General features: G+C 47.0%; 1 protein-coding gene across 3 annotated transcripts in view; it reads left to right on the forward strand.

The window, feature by feature from the left end:
- The window catches only part of GART (phosphoribosylglycinamide formyltransferase, phosphoribosylglycinamide synthetase, phosphoribosylaminoimidazole synthetase), a 1,418,226-nt gene that overhangs the window by 530,628 nt on the left and 866,592 nt on the right, over nucleotides 1–21,006 (forward strand). The window lies entirely within an intron of this gene.

Raw genomic sequence — 21,006 nt, forward strand, 5'->3', positions numbered from 1 at the left:
GCTGAAACTTTGAAGGCATCCGCGTGTACCTCCATAGGCAGGAATTCTTCACCAGAAGTCCCCTCATCAGAGTTTAGGACTTAGTAATGAAGGAGAATCCGACCAGCAATATTTGTTTCTTCTTGGCGCTAAGAAAAAGACGCCAAAACCACCAAGAACCGCTGGAGTGGACTGAATCCATTGATGCCGACTCCTTCTACTGAGTGCTGCTACAGAAGCCTGCCAGAGGTCCCCCCTTTCATCACCACGACCAGGGAGCAGAAATCTGGGTCTGCAGCGTTGCACCTAGACAGAAGCCATTTATAATTTCTTCTTCACTTTTAAGGTACTGTGGGGCTTGGGTTGTACTTACCTTATGCCATTTTCGGTGCTTCCTGAATTGGGAAGTGCGGTTTTCTTCAAGTAGGAGTTGACCTCCACCCCTTTGTGCTGACCTTGCAGCTTGTGCACTACCAGGTAGGCTATGCTTGAGCTCCTGTGTTTCTTCAAGAACCACTGACTGGTTAACTAACTTTTCCTCTGAAGGTCTTCACCATGACCGGAACTATCCATTTGACTTTGGCGGTACTGGTTTACCAAAGGTCCATCTTCTGATCCTATTGGCTTTGGCAATGCTGACTCCTCCATAGGTCTTAATTGTGAACACTTTCATTGCTAGGAAACAGACTGCCCGTATCCCTCTGGGAGAGTATAATTGTTATGAACAGTTGCTAAATTGTGTTCTGCCTAACTGAAACTTTCCCTCCCAGCTCAATTTTTTAAAGGTGATATATACAAGTGTTGATACTGAAATTAATTGACATCACTCTGTGTGCTGGATATGTACAGCATAGAAAGTTACCCACTAGTATTATTGTTACTTATATTAATTGATTCCATTTCACATTGAATGTTATTGTTAGTTGCTGCATTTTAGATTTGCTTGTGTAAGTGTTTACTTGGATACGTGTGTGAACTGATTTCATTGTACTGCTCTACAGCTCACATAACTGCCTCCTAAGATAACACTGACTTGTGTAGTAAAGACCAATATTAAGAGTTGGGTCCCAAATACCAAGAGAAGTCTTATGAAGTCCCACACCAGTTGGACGTTAGAAAAACGTACCTAACAGTTCCTGGGGTGAAAGGCAAGTCGACCACTGGAAACTAAGGTAACCGAAGAAGATGATGACCAGCGACGCTTGCAGACCCTTTACAACACTGTGAAGCGACCACTGTTGTCCTGCCCCTATTGTAAAGGTATACCAGAGGGCCGAGGTTCGTGCTACACAGTCTCCGTTCAGCAGAGTTCCCAGGCCCAACGGACCCTCCCCCAGTAATGACGAACGACTCAGTCAAGGGCAAGGTAGAACTGTCATTTATTTTCCATAACAGACAGGGGTCGTACAAGAAAATGAAATGTCCAGCATTCACAGATCCTCGGCCTGTGTCATGGGCTTTTGTTACTGTTAGGGAGAATTCTCATTTCTGTGCTCATTCCCTTCAACCTTAGAGACCCCCAGCTCTCTTTTGCTTTACTTAGGACTTTTTAATTTTGACTCTGGAGTGAGTGAGACCTTTTTTTCTCACTCATGTGTTTTGACTGGATTTGGATGATGTGTTTTCACTGTTTTTGGAGTCTGACAAACCCCATTGGAATCTTTTGTGTGTGGTGACACACAGCACCTTCAGTGCAGTGTCACAGAGAAATCCTTTTAGATTTCTCACAGGGTTTAAATACCTTTTCCTGGGTGAACTACAGTTCCCAAGAATAGTAAATTAAAATTGGCTTGACTTACCTTTTCTCTTTGTAGGTCCAGAACACACCATTGTATGTGGAGTGCTGGGGGGTTACCTAGTAGCTCCTTATCCTACATTCTCATGTAATATTTTTATGTTGCGCTCACTACTTTAAATGGCTGGTGGCAGTGGTGTAATTATTCCTCCTATTGTGCTTTTCTACCGCAGGTTGAACCCTCAGCTGCATTACAGCACCCTTGTGTGACCATTTCGTCAAAATGGCCCCTGTCTTATTTTTTCGCCATTTTCTGTTTGTTGAGGTCTTTCTTGGGGTTTACTCTTTGCAATGAGATAGGTTTGAGCCCGTTATGTGTTTTGCCTTTGGCGGGCTTCAGCCCGGAGCCCGCCCCTGGCTCCAGTGTGTCTGGAAGGACAGGAAGTGAGAAAGGGTCCCAAAACTCCCTTGTCCTTTGTCTCTAGGTTTTCCTGAGGTGCATGAATGGTATAAACCTGCTTCAAAGGCAAGGTTTTTGGGACACAAGGCAGAGTCGACCACTGGGAGAAACACCCGACGAAGAAACAGTCAACGAAGCTTGCTGCATCCTCCTGGCCCTTTGAATTCCAGGTGAAGCCCTGTTGCTGTGCTGAAACTCTTTTCATTTTGACAGAGAAGCTCCGGAAGGGACGACTTCTCCCCTTGGGTTAGTGGGATCAACTAACCCAGAGATGAACTCCACTGGACCATCTCCGCCGACTTGCTGTACTACTTAGTTGCTGAAAGAACTGAATGCCAGGGGTCGAGTAATCCGTAGTCGAGTGAAATGTCGTCTGATGCAGTAACGAATCCGGTTTGAAACTCCAGGAGTCTCCAAAGGACTCTCCCGAAGCAGGATGAACAGATCTTGAGTCCCCTCACCAGAGTGCAGGATGCAAGGAGTGAAGGAAGGCCAACAGGTATCCGTTCCGTGACGGTGCTGTTTGCTAAGTGCTGAAACGGCAAAGTGCCTCTGAACCGAAAAGAGCCCGTAACTGCCGAAGACCTCCCAAGTACTGCCGCAGGAGCCCTCCATCCGTCCTCCTTGTCTCCACGACTGAGGCTCAGGAACAAGGGTCTGCATCGCTGTAGCAAGATAGAATCCAGCTGGACCACTCTTCTGCAAACCAGAGGTACTGTTTAGGCGTGGGGTACTTACCTTATTGCCTTTTAGCCGTGCTCTTCTCAGTTTAGAATTGCATTGGCTTACCTTTTAGAGTTGATTTCAACTCTCTTCTCACAGGCTTAACAGCTTATGACCCTACAAGTGATTTTTCTAAAGACTCTTTGAGCAAGACTTTGATCTAAGAAGTGTCTCAGATCTATAGACTGTGTCCCAAATGACATTGGCTGTGAGGCTCCCTAAAGACTGTAGTTCATTAACTTTGATACTGTTTGCCCCTCATAGGTGGTAGCTTGTTGTATACCGTTACTACTGGGAAAGTCGTATCTAGATTTTATTGTAAGATTTAGTCGTCTTCACATTTACTGAGAACCTGTTTAACCTTTTCCTTCCCCAACCTTTCCTTTCTGCAACCTCAGAATGTGCAAAGCATAACTAGTGTGATTTATAAATGCCATTACTGTCCTTGTGATTAAAGTCCCCTCAGGGTGTACGAATTATGTAAGAAGCATATCCAAAGATTGTCCTCTAAACTTGTTCTGATTCTGAAAAGTAATTAATGTATATTTACATTGTTACATGAATTGCCTTTTTAAAGAATGCTCATTTAAAACCCGATGTTAATTAAATCAATTATTTATAACTGAAACCTTGCGTGTACGTGTTACTTGGCTACTTATATTTACAGATTTCATTTGTTCAGCTCTACATCTCCCATCTGCCCCTCTTGAGATAGACCTGGCTGCTCAGTCACATTACCAACTTGTGTAGTACAGACCTATACCAAAAGGTGGGTTACCTAATACTAAGCAGATAAGTGTTGTGTAGTCTCACACAGTGTGACTGCATCAATTCTTACCCAACACTGGTCGCAGGCGGTGGGATTGGCGTAGAGTGGTTACATTGACTATTGGTTTTACTTGTGCCCAACTAAACCTGCCACAAGGCTAAGCTCCACCAAAAAAGTTAAGCAATTGTAACAGGCCAAATATGGATAACTTTAATGAGTCAGCCCAGACCTGCCGGACAGTGGAACAGCTGAAAGATATGTGTAAAACTAGTGGTCTGACTCTGAAAGGGAAGAAATGTGACTTAATTGTAAGGTTGTTAAATCGCCAACGCTTGGGTAGTAGGCCTGTAACACCTACTAACCAAAATAATGTGGAAGCTAATGAGGATGCTAGTTTACGGTCAAACTCCAATCTGCAAGAGGAGTCAAAGGAGGGAGAGTAGTCTGCAGAAGGAAGCCACTGTCTTCCACAGCCTGCCCCTGTATCTCAGCCACTTCCCATTGTGAGCCCACAAGGTCCAAATCTAAACCCAGAATATATTTAACTTGAGAGATTAGAGTTGGAGTTAAAAAAAAACTCGATGTCCAAACTGAAACCAAACATCAAGAGAAAGAGAAATGCAGCATGAAATGGAAATGAAAAAGATGTCCTTTGATTCTGCTTTCCTTTCAGGGAAACTAGGTCTACTATTGCCAAGAGGCCTCGCGTGCCTAAAGAAGCAGGGAGTATGTATGAACCTAAACTTGATGTGTTGGATTGGATGGGTACGTTTGAATACACCTACGGTCTTCAAGGAATAAGTGGGAACTATTTGATTCCATGGCTCATGTCTAGGCTGTGATGCATGTATGGAATTGGGTGCCAGTGATAGAAAAGATTGAGTCAGTTAAGCTGCTGGCATTAACAGTCATATTTGGGTAGTCTCCTTCCCAGTTCCTTAAGAGGTTTAGGACCCCCAAAAAGACTGATGGCACCTCTTGGGCTACCTGGGTATGTGAATGTTTGAGGAACTTAGATGGTGGGGTTAATGGGTACAGAGTACACACCTATGAAGGTTTGAGAAATCTGTTTTTGCTTGAATCTATTTTTGTTGCCTGCCCTCCTGAGCTGAGACAGCACTTGGCTGACTCAAGAGATTGATCCCAAAAGGTTAGCCCAGGGCCACCTATAAAGACTCTGGGGCAACTCGCAAGAAGGACGAGGAGACACAGCACAAGAAAGAGGATAAAGAAAATTCAAATTCCCACTATCCTTAAGAGGGCCACAAACATAGCAAGGGTAAATTCCATTGGAAACCTGGTGCCAAACCAGAGGGAGTTAAACATAACCCCCCATTCCACAGAACATTTGGGAAATGGTTTGTATGTCGGTCTGTAGATCATGTGAAAGGGGAATCTCAGATGGGAGGGTAAACCTTCAGGGGTCCACACTGCCTCCTTAGCCTTCATCCCTGAGGGAGAAGACAAATGAGTGCACACCTTCAATTACTGGCTGAAGACCGCATTGTAGTTCAAGCCAGTGTATCTTTAGTGTCCCTGGGTCTGTGGGAACAGAATGTGGATGTTTATAACTCCATTCCAGATAACACCAAGGTATATTATAAGGAGAGTGTTCTTGTAAATGGTCAGGAGATCCCTGCCATCAGACGCAGGGGCAAGCATTACAGTGGTTGATTAACTTTTTTTTTTTTTTAAACCTGAGCATGTAGCTTGGGCACCCAAAGGTCCCACTAAATGTGCAGGAGGTCCTATCCAAATAGTTCCTATTCTGCCAGCTCTCATCCAGTACATTAACATGACTATTAGGATCCCTGTTAGTGTACAAAATGAAGTGCCAGGGAGAGTCCTGTTGGGAAATGACTTGAACACTCTTGGAGTACCCGTATGCCTCCCAGCAAAAAGAAGCCGGAGCAAACAAGATTGGCCAGAGAGGCAACCTTAAGAGACTCTCAGTTTGAGGTTAAGGAGATTCCCAATACCTCCAGTCCACAGGAGGACCACCCTTCAACTTCCAAGAAAAGTAAAGAGACTAAGGAAAAATCCAAGATTTCTGTGAAAAAGAAAGGTCTGAAACCTGTACGTAGGACAAGGACATCCCAGAGAGGAGTGTCCCAGGTCACCCCAGTGACCCCTTTCCCAGCTAATGCGGGGTGGGAATACCAACCAAATTCTGTGGAATCAGCTACTGGTGACATAGCTGGAAGAAAACTTTCCCTGCATTGGAGATATGGATCCCAGAGACCATCCTGAGCTGCAGACCTTACTTGCAGAAGGAGGACCCTCTAGTGCAGACTTCAGCAGAGGACAAAGAGAGTGTCCCTCTAGAAGGTCTGCGCCAGCAGACAGCTTCACATCTGGAAGGGCAAGAGCCAGGGAAGCATAGGCTTTACTGGGAGGATGCAAAACGGGGGGGGGGGGGTCTGTGAAACTCTCTACCAGCACAAACATAGCCCATTGACTTGTTTGTGGGTGGATGGTCCCTGGGAGAGTCTCAACCAAGTCTTTAGCTCACTGTTCTTTTCACAGAGAAGTAATTTCCCCACATATCGGTTTTTGTCCTGCCCAGGGGCAGTCCAGCACCGAAATGCTAGGCAATTCTCCTCTGAACAAGAGTACCACAGCAACCCCATACATGTGTTTCAGCCTAGTTGGGCATCATCAGTGAGGTGAAGTTGTGTCTATCTAAGAGCAGTGAGCAAGGGGTTCACATCTGTAGTCCCCTGGTAACTTAGGCTGAGACCCAAAGTTACTTGGTATGCAAAACGGGGGGGGGGGTCCTGGGAAACTCTCTACCAGCATGAACACAGCCCAATGACTTGTTCTTGGGTGGATGGCCCCTGGGAGAGTCTCAACCAAGCCTTTTGTACAGTGAGCTAAAGACGTGGTTGAGACTCTCCCAGGGGTCATCCACCCAAGAACAAGTCAATGGGCGGTGTTCGTGCTGGTAGAGTTTCCCAGACCTCCCCCCCCCATCCCCTGTTTTCTTTACTGGGAGGATGGCATCCTCTACAGTGAACCTACTGAGTCTAGGAGACTGGTAGTGCCCCAGGAGGTAAGACGAAAGTTCCTACAGTCAGCCCATGAGATCCCTTTGGCTGGTCGCTTGAGTTTCAAGAGGACCAAGGAGAGGCTATCTCTGTACATTTACTGGACCAAGATAGGGGCTGATGTAGACAGATTATATAGGAGCTGCCACACTTGTCAGCCTTCTGGCAAGAGTGGATCCAAGAATGTGGCTCATTTAGTGCCCCTTCCCGTGGTGGGAGTCCCTTATGAGAGGGTGGGGGATTGACATTGTTGGTCCCCTAGACCCTCTAACTGCCTCAGGCAACTAATTTATATTGGTTGTGGTAGACCATGCTACAAGGTATCCTGAGGCCATACCTATGGGAACTGTTACTGCTCAGGCAGTGGGTAAGGCAATCCTTGGTATTTTTACCAGGGTAGGTTTTCCTAAGGAAGTCATCTCTGACATGGGATCAAACTTTGTCCCACTACATGCAGACCTTGTAGAAGTACTGTGGAGTGACTTGCACGTTCTCAACAGCCTATCATCCCCAAACCAATGGGTTGGTGGAGAGGTTAACCGTACAATTAAGAGCATGATGGGTACTTTAGAAGAACCCCTTAGAAGAAAGTGGGACCTTCTACTGCCATGCCTTCTCTTTGCTTATTGAGAAGTCCCTCACAAAGGGGTTGGATTTAGCCCCTTTGGACTTTAAATGGTCATCCAGTCAGAGGCCCTTTGACCCCGATTACGGAACGGTTGAAGAGTGCTCCTTCCCTAGAGCCAGTGAAGGTCACTGTCTGTGCTGGGCCTCAGGAAGAGGATGGCACTGACAATGACAGAAGCTTCAGAAAACCTGAAAGTAGGTCAAGCTCTGGTCAAGCATTGGCACAACCAGAAGGCCAACATGGTGAAGATTAGTCTAGACCAGCTTGTATTGGTTATGGTACCTGCAAGGCAGAGGGTTTTGCAGGACAAGTGGATTGGACCCTTCATGATTGTAGGCAAGCTTGGAGAGATCAACTATTTAGTTGTTTTGGGCAACCTCAAGGAGGCCACTGGGGTCTATCACACTAACCGTCGGAAGGCTCATGTTTCCAGACCAGAACTAGGAGCTTTGCTTCTAGCCGCTCTTCAGATTTGACTCTGCAATAACAGGAGGGGAGTGCAAGGCTCTGTTGAATCAGCTTGCCTCCCTGTTTTCGCGGACACTAGGCCTTGACCCCTTGGTGCCAGCATGATATTCTCACTGGTGACAGTCTCTCTGTCAAAAGCAGGGGTTACAGAATGTCTGATCATGTCAGGTCTCACATAAAGGAAGAGGTCAAGAAGATGCTTGACCTTGGGTTTATTGAGCCATCTAAGAGTCCATGGGCTAGTCCAGTTGTATTAGTACCAAAGGCAGGAGCCAAAGAATTGAGATTCTGCATGGACTATAGAGCTCTTAATGCTGTCACCACGACTGATGCCCATCTTTTACCCAGGACAGATGAGCTGGTGGACAAACATGGTTCAGCCAAGTTCTTCAGTACTTTTGACCTGACTTCAGGCTACTGGCAAATAGCTCTGACAGACCATACCAAGGAGGAAACTGCATTCTCCACCCCAGGAGGCTTTTACCAGTTTAAGGGGGTATGCCTTTTGGACTTAAGAATGCACCTGCTACATTTCAGAGGATGGTGAATCAAGTTCTGAATGGGTTAGAGGACTTCTGCATGGCATACTTGGATGACATTGCAGTGTTCAGCCCCACTTGGTAAGAGCATCTTCACCACCTATGATATGTTTTGCAGGCTCTTGAACAGGCCCATCTGACCATAAAGGCTAGTAAATGTCAAATTGTGTTGGGTAAATATAATCTGACTGCAAACGTTTGGTATATATTGCTGCTCTCAGGGCTGTATACAGCAGTAGGATCCATTGCAAATATACCAGTCCCAACCCGGATCGGCGAAGTACCTCGAATAAGAATGGCCACTCAACTGAATCGAAAGCCTTTTCGGCGACTAGTGCGGCTATGGCTATGGGAATTTCTGTATTTACATTGTGCGTTAGCATAAATAGTCGTATGAGATTGTTTTGGGTAGATCTGCCTGGGGTGAAGCCAGCCGGATTGGGTAGCATCTGTGTTGGCATGTGGGGTAGTAGTCGTTCAGCTAGGATTTTTGCTAGGATCATATCTGTGTTTATTAGCAACAGGGGTGGTAAGAAGCGTTTACCAGGGTCTTTCCCTGGTTTTAGTAACACCGTAACTAGAGCAGTTCTGGTAGACTCGGTTAGGACCCCAGTCGAGAATGAGGATTCAAACAGATTGCGTAGGTGTGGAACTATGTGGTCGCTATATTCTTTATTATGCAATTCTGCAGTAATGCCTTCCAATCCCAGGGAATTTCCCCACCGGGAAGGAATGGATCGCCGCTCGGATCTCATCCTCAGAGGGCGGCACATTCGTACTGCTGCCAATGTCGGCGTTCAACCAGCCCATGGCCACCTGGTCGAAATATTGTGAAAAGGTATCACGTCCCATTTGGCATTGTGTAGTGAATAACTTCACGTAATATTCCCGCAAGACCTCATTGATCGCCCTAGAGTCCCGAGACGTGGTTCCAGACAAATCTTCAATCTCTGTGATGTCCTCTAACTGCCGTTCTCGCCTGATAGCCCATGCCAATGTGCGGGTTGGGTGTCCCCTCTCCGTAAGCAGCCGCTGCAATCCTCCCGCACCATAAATGTATGCATTGCTGCTCTCTTTTCCCTGAGTTAGTTTTGAAGCATGGTTGAGTCATCAGACCCTTGCTGTCGCTCTAGGTCCTTGATTTCTTTTTTGAGGGTGGACATTAAGGTGCACAGTGCCCTCAGAACTCCCACCTCCCGTGACGTACAGAAACCCCTTATGTATCTCTTAAAGGTCTCCCAGATCACCTTGTTATCTGGGACATACCCTGTATTGACTTGGAAGAAGGTGTTTATGTCTTGGGCTATTTCTTCTTGGAACAGAGCGTCTTGCAGTGCGCAGTCTCGAATCCGCCAGCGTAGTTGCCTAGGAGGGGGGGGAGGGGTTGTTAGCGAGAACCATACGGGGGAGCAAGTGTGTCCGAGGAAGGATCCTGGTCCCGCCGACCCTATGAGACAGTACAGATGATACCATCACATAGTCTTTTCTAGATGACCTGTTGTGGACCCCAGAGTGAAAGGTATATTCCCGTTTATTCGGCTGTATCTAGCCAGGTCTGTGCTGCATTGGGAAGGGTTGTCTGAACTGATGATCTGTCCATGTCTAGAGAGAGTGCGATGGTGAAATCGTCCACCCATGTTGTTTCATAATGGGGAATCTATGCAGGTAGGAGGCGCATTTCTGAAAGAATTCAGGGCAGTTCACATTAGGAGCGTATACATTTCTAATAAGTACTCTCAATCCTTGGGTCTCCCCGGCTAACAGCATTAAGCGGCCCTCAGTGTCGTTAACTTGGTTGTGTAGCTTAAATTCCAGCGAACGGTGTATATAGGTGGCCATCCCTCTGGAATGTGATGTGAATGAAGAGCCATACCCATGCACCCCCCATCCTGGCTGTGTTGGGAGGTTACCATCTCTGGGCAACTGTCTCTTGTAGACGGAGAACATTGCCACCATGATTCCTTGCATAATTGGCAATAAGCCTCTTCTTGTCAGTATTGCCATTTCATCCTTTGTCCCATGTTGACCACTCATGTAGATGTGTGACCGTGACGACACAGTCTGAGGAGAGCCACTCGTGGGGGGTGGGTCCTACCATGACAGTTTTATCAAGGTGCGACCGCCGTAGGGCCGAGGCCCATAGGTAAACTCGCATGCATGCACCAACAACCAACCCCATTAAACAACTGGTCAGATAGCACAGCGAGTAGTGTGCTCGCTTTGACATCCGTGCAGAGCCTACTGACGCAGGTTCGCATCCCGCAGGGCCAAACTCAGCCTTTTATCCTTATGAGCTTGATAAATGAGCACCACACACCGTGGGAAATGAGCAGCGCTCAGATACCTGAGGGTTCATAGCGCTATATAAATGCCCAAACAAACCTGTTGCCCCGCGCACACCCACGCCAGAAACCTAAACATACTGGCTGTATCCCTCTCCCACAGAACCCCCTGAAACAACAAAAAATAATAATACCCGCAGTGCCTGCATTAACAGGGAGCCGTTGGCGGCAGACTGGTTCCAGTTGCTCGGGCTCATTTCTTGAAAATGAGTAGTCTCCCCGTCAGTTACTGGGGTTGACTCGTATAACTGGTCAATCCCCCCCAATAGACGTGTTGTAAAGAACATTATAGGTTATGGATCGTGGGGTGGAGACCGACACGGGTCGGGCAGTTCCTGTGTGAATCTTTCTGCAGCTTCTGGTGTTGTAAAGAAGGTACTTTCTGCATATGTGTCACCCAGAGCTTGGCGGAAACAACATCACATAGCGGATGTCTTTCCGTCTGAGGATATTCTTGCCCGATTGAAAGGTTCTCCTTTGTTCCTGTACTTGAGGACTGAAATCAGGAAGCAGAGGGATTGTTGCAGTCCTCCACCGCAGCGCCCCCTTTCCTCTAGCTGCTTTAATTAGAACGTCCCTGTCGCAGTAGTTAAACATTCAGGCTACTATAGGGCATTCGATGGTCCCCGGGAGGGGGCATGGCGGCCAGGAATCAGTGTGCTTTTTCCACAAGGAACCTCTTGGAGACAGGGGGTTGATCCAGTACTTCCATTAGCAGTGTTTCAATGAATTGTTCTATGTTTCCAATGTGGGTGGACTCGGACACGCCAAGTATACGCATGTTATTGAGCCGGGAGCATCCGTCCAAATCATCATTTTTGGCTGTGATTGACTTAACTGTTGTCAGAGGGAAACTTTCTGCTGTAAGACCGTCACTTTATCCTCTCCCTCGCTAATTCTGGTTTCCACTTTGGTCATACGCCCACATAATTTATCAATCTGGGCTGCAGACATGTCCACTTTGCTACTTAAAGCATCAATCTTCGTGCCCAGGGAGTCCGTGCTCGTTTTAAGGGCCAGCGGGGTGCGATTGAGCGCTGCGACATCCAACTGCAAAGGTCCGGGGTTCACTGGTTGGGCCAGTGTTGCTGCCTCCATAATTGGTCTAGTTTGCCATGCTTCTTGGGGTGATGAAACCCCAGTTGTGGTACCGTTGCTTATTTTGTCGTGGAGCTGTCCTTATGTTATCAGCAAGTGCCCTCCTTTGTCCTGTAGGGTATAGTTGTAGAGGGGGCCTGCAGGGGTACCCCATCATATATTTAGTAGGTCTGTTGGGCCAGCAACCATCTATAGAGCAGTGTCAACTAGGGTTTCACCACATTTGTTTGATTGTGCATGTTCCTGGAATATCGGGACCAGCCCTCTCCGCCTTCCCCTCCTCGGGGTGTCGGGTGTCCCCCGCAAGTGAGTCGTGGTGGTCCGAGGTGTCTATTGGCTCACTCCATGGGGGTATGCATGTTGTTGGGCTTAGGCGTCAGCATGCGCCGGGCCCTGTACGTGTGCAGGCAGGGGTCTTCGCTGGGCCGAGGGGCTGGCTTCCCATTGCAAGGCTTATGGGATGTGGGTGTGTCTCTGCACCGTCATCCGGGCTGGGGAGCGCACCCTCTAGCCCCCACTCCATACCCCATTGTTCACACCGCCTCCCTGCAGCTGACATGGGCCTGTGGTCCTGGCAGTAGATCGCCATCAGGGGATTGCGGGGGCACGGGCCCAGAACAGGTAGCACTATGCACAGGGCTGGTGTTCAATGTCCTTGCCGCTCCCCCCTCCACAGATCTTAACTGTCCTGTTGACTGGGATACTGGGGAACGGGGAGTCCTCAACTTACTCCTTCCGGAGGTGCAGGACGGGGTCCTCAGATGTCGAGACCGCACCAGCCCACGCCGGGCAGGTGCCCAAAAGGCCACGCAGGGCCGAGGTACTATTCCAAGCCTGAGGACACGATTGTAATTGGCAGGGTCCTGCGTGGCAGAAGCTGTCAGGTGCGGGGTAGGACATTGCCCCGGAGAGGTCACGGTCCCCGGCGGCACACCGCATGACCATGCCGTTCACTGTGTCTGCCTCGGGGCAGGGGTCGGGATCCTCAGCACTTTGACAATAGCCTGCGGCGCGGGCGGGGAGGCTACAGCAGCCCCAGTCAGGGGTCGCCGCCTCCTCACTGCTGGCACATGATATTCATAGCCTCTGCGATCCTGCCTGGGGCTGCGGCTTATCAGCCCGGCAATATCGGCGAGTCCAGTGTTTCCTCCCATCAGAGGCCTCACCCCGGATCGGCATCAGATTGCAGGGGCTCTGTGTTTTGGGGAGCTTTGTTGTGCTGGGTTTGAGGGACAGTAAGTCGTGTGGGTGGTGGTTTTTGAGCAGGGAGATAAGAAGATCAACAAGGATGTATGAGCCTGTACCGGAGCTCTCTAAGGCTGTGGCCATCTTGTTGCCAGGCAACAGCGCCCCCTGGAATTTAATACTCTTAAAAAGGGTATTTTGAGGAGAATAGTTAGCCGCTCAGTGAGATTAATCCCCTTAGTTGAGTCTGTGCGGTCATTCTCAATAGTAAAAATCTTTGCATCCAAGGGCTGTTTAGCCTCCATCGTGGTAGCGGTCTTCACCTTGCGTGAATGGGAGTTTCCAGTTCGTGCTGAGTTCTCTCTAGTTTTTGCCTGTACAGCTGAGATCACCAGAGTGATCCAGACTCTGACGAGAGTCTGGATACTGCACTGGGGTTGCCGACATTCTTTGCTTGTGCCCTGGTACAGTAGATGGGGAGAGAAGAGCTGCCGGTATCCGTGTTGTCAACTTGGACACATATCAGTTGTTAAATTGGGTGCACGCGGCTGTAGTGCGTCTTGCAACACGGAGCATAACTCAATTAAAGGATTGTTGAGGATGTCATAGTCCGTGCAGGAGTGGTTGGGATTTTCCGTGAGCGCCAACATCCTCTTGATGTGTTTGTATATTGTTCCCGTCATTTCTACACTCCAGAGTTTCTCAACCCTCCCAGTGAAAAAATGCTGTAATTTTCCTTGTACACTGCTGTAATTTGTTAGCTCAGCCTTTTTTCTGTCTCTCACATCAGGCTCGGCTTCCTTATGTGGATCGGCAGCGGCAGTTTGTGATCTTGTGGCAGGCATTTTCCCATAAGATTTTATTTGTCTCAGCTTAGAACTTTTCCCTTTTATTCAGATCTTTCCCAGGCATCATGCAGAGTCCAATTATCATAGATGGAGATTCTGATGGGAAGCTAAGTATGGGGGAAGATGCCGATTGCAGTTTTGAAAGTTTAAATGACAGTGCAGGTTGCGTGCATTTTTGATCGCTTATCTCCTCGCTGCAGAGGAAGTCCGACCTTTGGCTACTGGTCGCAGCGGGTTGTTAAGCTTTTCACGGCCCATCGGTCTCCACTAGACTGCAGCGGATCTTAGCAGACCACACTTTGCTTAGCACTGCGCTCTGCATGCTATCAGTGGATATGAATGGAGCAGCACCTTGGCTTCACCTGGAAATGGTAGAAACAGTGAAAAGACTCCAGCAGGTAACAGCAGACACCACTCTGCTTAGCCTTCAGCGTCATTACATTTTGTTAATTTGTTATGGGGAAACTGACTATTCCTTCAAACTATCAGTACTGGGAAACTTTGTTTCCCTTTTGAATTGTTGTATTTTTACATTGCACACAACAGGTATACTGTTGTATCTCCTTAACTTTTTATACTTGGGATTTTTGGTTACTTTTATGTTCCTAATGACAAACTGGTGGCAGGAGTAACATTTTTACCTTTTTGCTTTATGTTCACATTCCTGCATACTGCGTGTTAGGGAGGATTCTCAAAAATGTGCTAATGCCCTCTACCTTATAGACCCCCAGCAACTTTGTTGTGTATTGAGGACTTGATTTTTTTAACTGGACAGAGTGTGAGCTTTTTTCCCACTCTCTCCTGTATTTTTTTTTAATCTTGTTTTTATTAGATTTTCATGTCAAACATCAACATAAACAAATTGTAATTCCCCTACCCCCCTCCCGTCCCCTCCCACCCCCTCCCCCTCCCCCCTCCCCCCTCCCGCGACTCCTCCTCCTCCCCCTCTCCCCTCCCCATCGGGGCACTTATGTCCTTCTTTTTGGGGGCTTTATGCATTTAAGATATCCGATACTTTTATGTTGTGGGAGCACCATTGTTCCATGAAGTACGACTGAAGATATTCCAGTATCCCTTCCCATTCCTTGGCGAATCTGTCTCTCGTGCCCTGTATCGTGTGGGTGACTTTTTCCATCAATATTTGGGCCCAAACCTTTTGCAACCATGTGAAAGTCAATGGAGTGTCCTTATAGTTCCAGTTCTGGGCAATGGTTGCCCACTCTGCTATGAGGAGTCCCATGAAGCCTCTCCACTGTGATTTTTTGGAATTTTTTGTTAATATGTTCTCTCATACCGCATAACCACACCCCTTCTCCCAACAGTGACACATTCGGCAGCATCTTTCCCATCTCTCCCTTTACCTCTTTCCAGAATGGTTTTATCCCTTTACAGTCCCACCGTATATGCCTCCATGATCCCACCTCCTCACATCCTCTCCAGCATTTGTTAGACTTTTTGGGAAACGTGGTTTGCAGTCTTTCTGGAGTGTAGTGCCACTGAACAACTATTTTGGTCCACATTTCTCTAGTCTGTGCAGAACGTGTCATCTTGGGGAACAATTTCCATAAGTCCTCCCCCAGCGTTTTGCCCCATCTAATCATGTACGCCCATTTTATTTCCTCCTCTTGTGAATTTATAAATCAGTAGAGCGTCGATGCCCATTTTTTGCCCCCGTGTTGGAGATAACATAGGACTCAAATGGCGTGAGGTCCCTTGTTGCCGCTGTTGTAATATCCGGGGATTTCAACCAGTGTTTAAGTTGCTCATATTTGTATCTGTCTCGTCGGGAGCGAGATGCTGCTGGGTAGCACGAGTCGTGTGACCTTATTTTATTATTAAACATTTCCCCTATTTTCGTTATGCCCGCCTCTTCCCATTTCTCATAAGCCCCTTGTTCCATACCTGGTGGGAATTGGGGATTTCGGCAAATGGGTGTGAAGTGGCCCAGCGCCGTGGTCATTATACCTGTGCTTGTTTGGGTGTCCCATGCCTCCAATGTGGTTTTCATAATTTCGCTTATGCCTAGATTTGGGTGTCTATGCTTCTGTTCCCAAAGTAGTTCCACCAAAGGTGTCCTTGCCACTGCCCGATCTTGCGTCACCCAGATCGGCTGTCGATCATCCCCCATCCATTCCCATATGACCTTTAATTGCGCCGCATGGTAGTATTTCTTGAAGTGGGGGAGCGCCATCCCTCGGTCTCTGGTCGGCGCTGTGAGGGTAGCCCTAGCAATTCTCTGGGTCTTTCATCTCCATATAAAAGAGGAGATAGCTTTGTATAATGTTTTAAAGAAGGTATGGGGAAACCCACCGGGAGAGCCTGGAAGTGATATAGAATTTTTGGGAGAATGGTCATCTTGACCGATTGTATTCTACCCCACCAGGATATTAGGAGGGGGTTCCATCTTTCTAGGTCTTTACGTATGTCTGCTAAAAGTTGCGGGTACTTATCCCCATATAGCTGCTCTAACTTTTGGGTTATTCTAATTCCCAGGTATTTTATGCCCTTCCCACCAATTTTAAGATCTAGTAGTCTAGCTTCCCTTTCTATCTTTCCCCTATCACACCCCAGGATTAGAATTTCTGATTTTTTTTTTCTATTGATTTTCAATCCTGATATGTTCCCAAACTCTTCTAATTCCCTAACCACAGTCGGTAGGGTTGGCTCTGGATTTTCCAATGTTATCAGCATATCGTCTGCGTACGCTATAACCTTGTGCTGTATGCCTGCCATTTCGATCCCCTTAATGTGGGTAGCTTCCCTCATTTTTATTAAAAAGGGTTCCAAAAAGATAGCGTACAAAAGTGGGGAGAGTGGCCAACCCTGTTTCGTACCCCTGGAGATTATCTTGTCTGTGATTTCTCCATTGATGGCCACCCTGCTGAAAGGTGTGTTATAGTTCGCCCTGATCCTGACTATATATTGTTCCCCAAATCCCATGCGGGATAGGACTTTAAAAAGCATTGACTAATCTACCCGGTCAAATGCTTTCTCGGCGTCCACTGAGAGTAGTAGCGCCGGGGTGTGTGTTATGCCAATTTTTTCCACTAAGTGGATGAGCCTTCTAAGATTGTCGTGGGTTTGCCTTCCCGGAATGAAACCTGATTGATCTGAGTGAATTAGCTTTGGGAGGAGCGGGGATAGCCTTGCTGCCAGGATCTTTGTATATATTTTTGCATCCAAATTGATCAGGGAAATAGGCCTGTATGCCTCAGGGAGTGTCGGGTCCTTCCCTGCTTTATGCAAGACTGAGACCTTCGCCTCATTCATTGTGGGGGTTACGTTGCCACTATCTTTGAAAGAATTTAGAAGCCTGGTGAGAGCTGGGGTTATCTGATCTGCATACTTTTTATAAAATGGTGCTGTAAAACCGTCTGGGCCGGGTGCTTTGTTTACGGGGAGTTCTGTGATTGCTTTTTTAACTTCCTCTTCCCTTATTGGATTCTCTAGGGTCTGTCTATCTTCTTCTGAGATTCGCGGGATGGTGAGGGCATTTAGATATGTGTCTTGTGCTTGTACATCTGGGAGGCCCGAGGTGTATAGTTTTTGATAGTATTCTCTAAATGTCTCCCCCATCTCTTGTGTTCCCGTCTGTAATTCCCCTTTTGCGTTTCGCATGGCCTTAATTGTTTTATCTTTCTGCTTTGAGCGGAGTTGTCTCGCTAGGAGTCTGTGTGCTTTATTTGCTATTATGTAGTATCTCTGCCTGAGGTAGAGTAAGTTCTTCTCTGCTCCTTTAGTGCGCAATAACTCCAGTTGGCCCTGCATGTGTTTCAGTGCTTTTTCTACTGCTTTAGTGGGGTGGGTCAAGATTTTCTCGTGCAGCTCTATTATTGACTTTTCCAATTCCTTTTCCCACATATATCTTTGTTTTTCCTTCGTAATTTTAAATGCTATGATCTTCCCTCTAATGACGGCTTTAAAAGCATCCCATATCGTGGCCATGGAGACCTCCCCGGTATCGTTTTGCGTAAAATATTCTTCTATCATTTCTTTTATAGTCTCCCCTGTAATCGGATCTTGGATTCTCTCCTGTATTTTGATGTGAGTTTATACACTGTTTATTTTTGGTTATGGATTATAACCAACTCCATAGGCATAGTCTTTTACAATTGTGTCACAAAGTACCTTCAGTGCAGTGACACAGGGAAGTTTTTCAGATTTCCCAAGGTTTAAATACCTTCTCTGGTACCAACTACTATTTCCCAGAACAATGGAGTGAAATTGACTTCACTTAGGCTGTAAAATTCATGACCCAGCACACCCTATCTTACAATAGAGTGCTGGAGGGATTATTTAGTATCCCCTGTGTCTAGTTAATGTAGCATTCACATATTAGCCTTTCCTCTCAGAATAGCTGGTGGCAGTGGTTTTACAACGAACTACCATGATTTACCCCGACCACGAACTGTTTGCAGCTCCGGTAACGTTAAATTGCGGGAGCAATGTTTTTCAAGATGGCGCCCAGCCATCGTTGCTAAAATGTTTCCCGGTCTTCTTTTTTCGCCATGTCTCTGTGGAAAGGTCCTTCTAGAGTTTTTCTCGGCGCGCCAAACCAGGTTTGGTCTCTTTGTTCATTCACCTTTGGCGGGCTTCAGGAGTGAAACCCACCTCTGGCTCCAGAGTGTCTGGGGTAGGCAGGAAGTGAGGGAGGTGCCCGAAACTCCCTGTGCTTCGTCTCCTAGGAGACCCAAATGCACTCTATGATAATTGGCTGTCTGAACGTCCGGCAAGGACAGCCACCCTGCTGGGTGAGTGGCAGCTAGGCTGGAATGAATGGGAAAGAAATGAATAAAAGATGAGTCTCTTGGCTTGGAAGGCAGAGTCGACCACTGGACGAAGGAACCCAAGAAGAGCTTGAAGAGGATGGCTGCTGCAACTCCTGGACCGTTGGTTTGCCCGGTGAAGCCCTGCTGCAGGTCAGAATCACCAAGTTCGCATCGACAGAGAAGCCCTGCAAGGACGATTTCTCCCTTTGAGTTGGTGGGACCAATCAACTCCAAAGTAAGCCACCTGGACACCTATCTCGGAGCTGGTTGCATTTCCTCAGAGTGCTGCAGGAAACCGTAGAGCCAGGGAGAGGGACACCAAATTGTGTGCGTTGCTTGTTAGCTGGCCTAAAGCTTTTGGAAGATCCTCCGGACTCCCACGAAGCAGGCCTCACCAAGCCTGACCCCCCCTCAGTCAAGTGCGGGACCTCAGATGTGAGGAAAGTCCACCTTCACAGCCAGGAACCGCGCTTATTGCTATTTGCTGTACCGCAAGAAGCTGGAACGCGAAACAGCCACTGAAAGTAAAGTTTGCCGGTTGCCAGCTTTGACGGTGCCAGTAAAGTGCAGGAGACCCCCCCGACAACCTCCCTCTTGTCCCCACGACTGAGGCCCAGGAACAGTGGGATCTTCAGAGCTGTACAAGTACAGAAGTCTTCAGCTGCATCTTTTTCTTCTTTACTAAGGTACTGTCAAACTAGCCTAGGAGAACTTACCTCTTAACTGTGGAAGTGCTTGTATCTTCTGCAACTCACAAGTCTCATCAGCTTGTGGCCCTACATTTGATTCTTCTTGTTCTCAAAGACTCCTAAGAACGTGTGCAAAGACTTTTCCATTTACGTACCTGAAGTGCTGCATCCTATACAAAGACTTTGGCCTATTGACTTTGGCTTAGCCTATTGAATTGACTCTTCTAAGAGCGATCTGAAAGTATTTGTCCTGCTATTTGTATTTCTTGTGTTATAATAACTTTTCCCTATTACTTACTTCTTAAAGAGTATTCTGTATGCCAACCGTAAGGTATTAATGTTCCCAACACCCATGTTACTGAAGTCACCTGTGGGTGTAGGTTGTGTCTGTGGGTCATCCCACAGGAGCCTAGTCTGATCCAGAAACTCAGAGTGTACAGTATTGAAGTATATTTGTGTTTTACTAGTCTATTGCTCCCTCTGAAGAAGGCTTTATAACTGACTGATAAATACATTATTAATTGTTTATGCATGAAACCTTGAGCGTAAGAGTTTATTTGAATACCTGTAACTGAATCTTTGTGTAACTCCACTACAGCTCACATTTCCCCTCTTGAAAGAAGCCTGGCTGCTCAACACGTTGCCAAAACTGTGTAATACAAGCTTGTACCAAAGGTTGGGTTGCCTATACCTGTAGCCATAGTTTGTAGTGTTCCCAGAGGGTACTGCATTCAAACTTTGCCTAACACTGCGTATGGCTACTAATATGTGGCTAGTGCCCTAAAATGGGTGTGCCACAAGATTTTGGCTTGTTCTGTGGCCATATTGTAGTTTGGCCTTCTTCCTGCCTTCCCAGGTCAGGAAATGCCATGTAAGGTCATGCACGTGCCTGGGAAAGCTACATCTTTCGCGGGCTATTGATCCTTTCTGTGTGTGTGGCACTACTACCTGCTATTTTCATTTCATTGTGTGTTTCCTAAATAAATAACTATTTTTATAATCTACTGTCTACACTGAATTATTGTATGTTGTTCTGTGTGGTTTTCTTGAGGGCCCCTGACCACACTCACTCTCCTGACCAAGCCTGGACTGCTCTCTATTGCTACCTTGATTGGGTTTTGGCTAAACTCAGTCTTCCTGTTCACCATTACTAGGGTGGCCACCTAAAGTCTGCCCACCAGGGTTGATTTTAGAAATCCATCTTCACAGTAACGTCCTTGGACTGCAACACAAGAATACTAATCTGCCACTGAGCACTAATTGGAGGCTGAGACCTGAGAGGAAGAGGCTTTTATTACTTAGTTTCTTTGAAAATAAAAATAGTTATGCAAGGTGAAGCTCATACATGCATAGACAAATCTAGTGCATAATTGGTACTTCATCCAGATGAAGAACTCTCTGGGCCAACCTAGAGGCCCACAGAGATCTTCAACTAGGGAAAGGAACAATTCTGCCCTAGTTTTTTTTAAATGCTTGCACTACTGAAGAGAGATTTGCAAATAAGACCAGGCTTGGACCTAGCCATAATCACCCACTTGCTTTCTGCCTACAGCCTCACAATGTACAGTAAAATGGGCCAATGTCCCGAGTGAGTTACCAGACTTCATACCCCTTGGGAGCTGCCTGAATAAAGGAGATGTTTTATGGATTCTGGAGAGTGAAGTAAAAGGCTCCAGCCATAGTCTTCTCACCCACCCCACTATTGTGATCTGTGTTATGCATTATGG

Source organism: Ambystoma mexicanum, chromosome 7p (assembly GCF_040938575.1).
Source record: "Ambystoma mexicanum isolate Mex_15411 chromosome 7p, UKY_AmexF1_1, whole genome shotgun sequence".
Lineage (NCBI taxonomy): Eukaryota > Metazoa > Chordata > Amphibia > Caudata > Ambystomatidae > Ambystoma > Ambystoma mexicanum.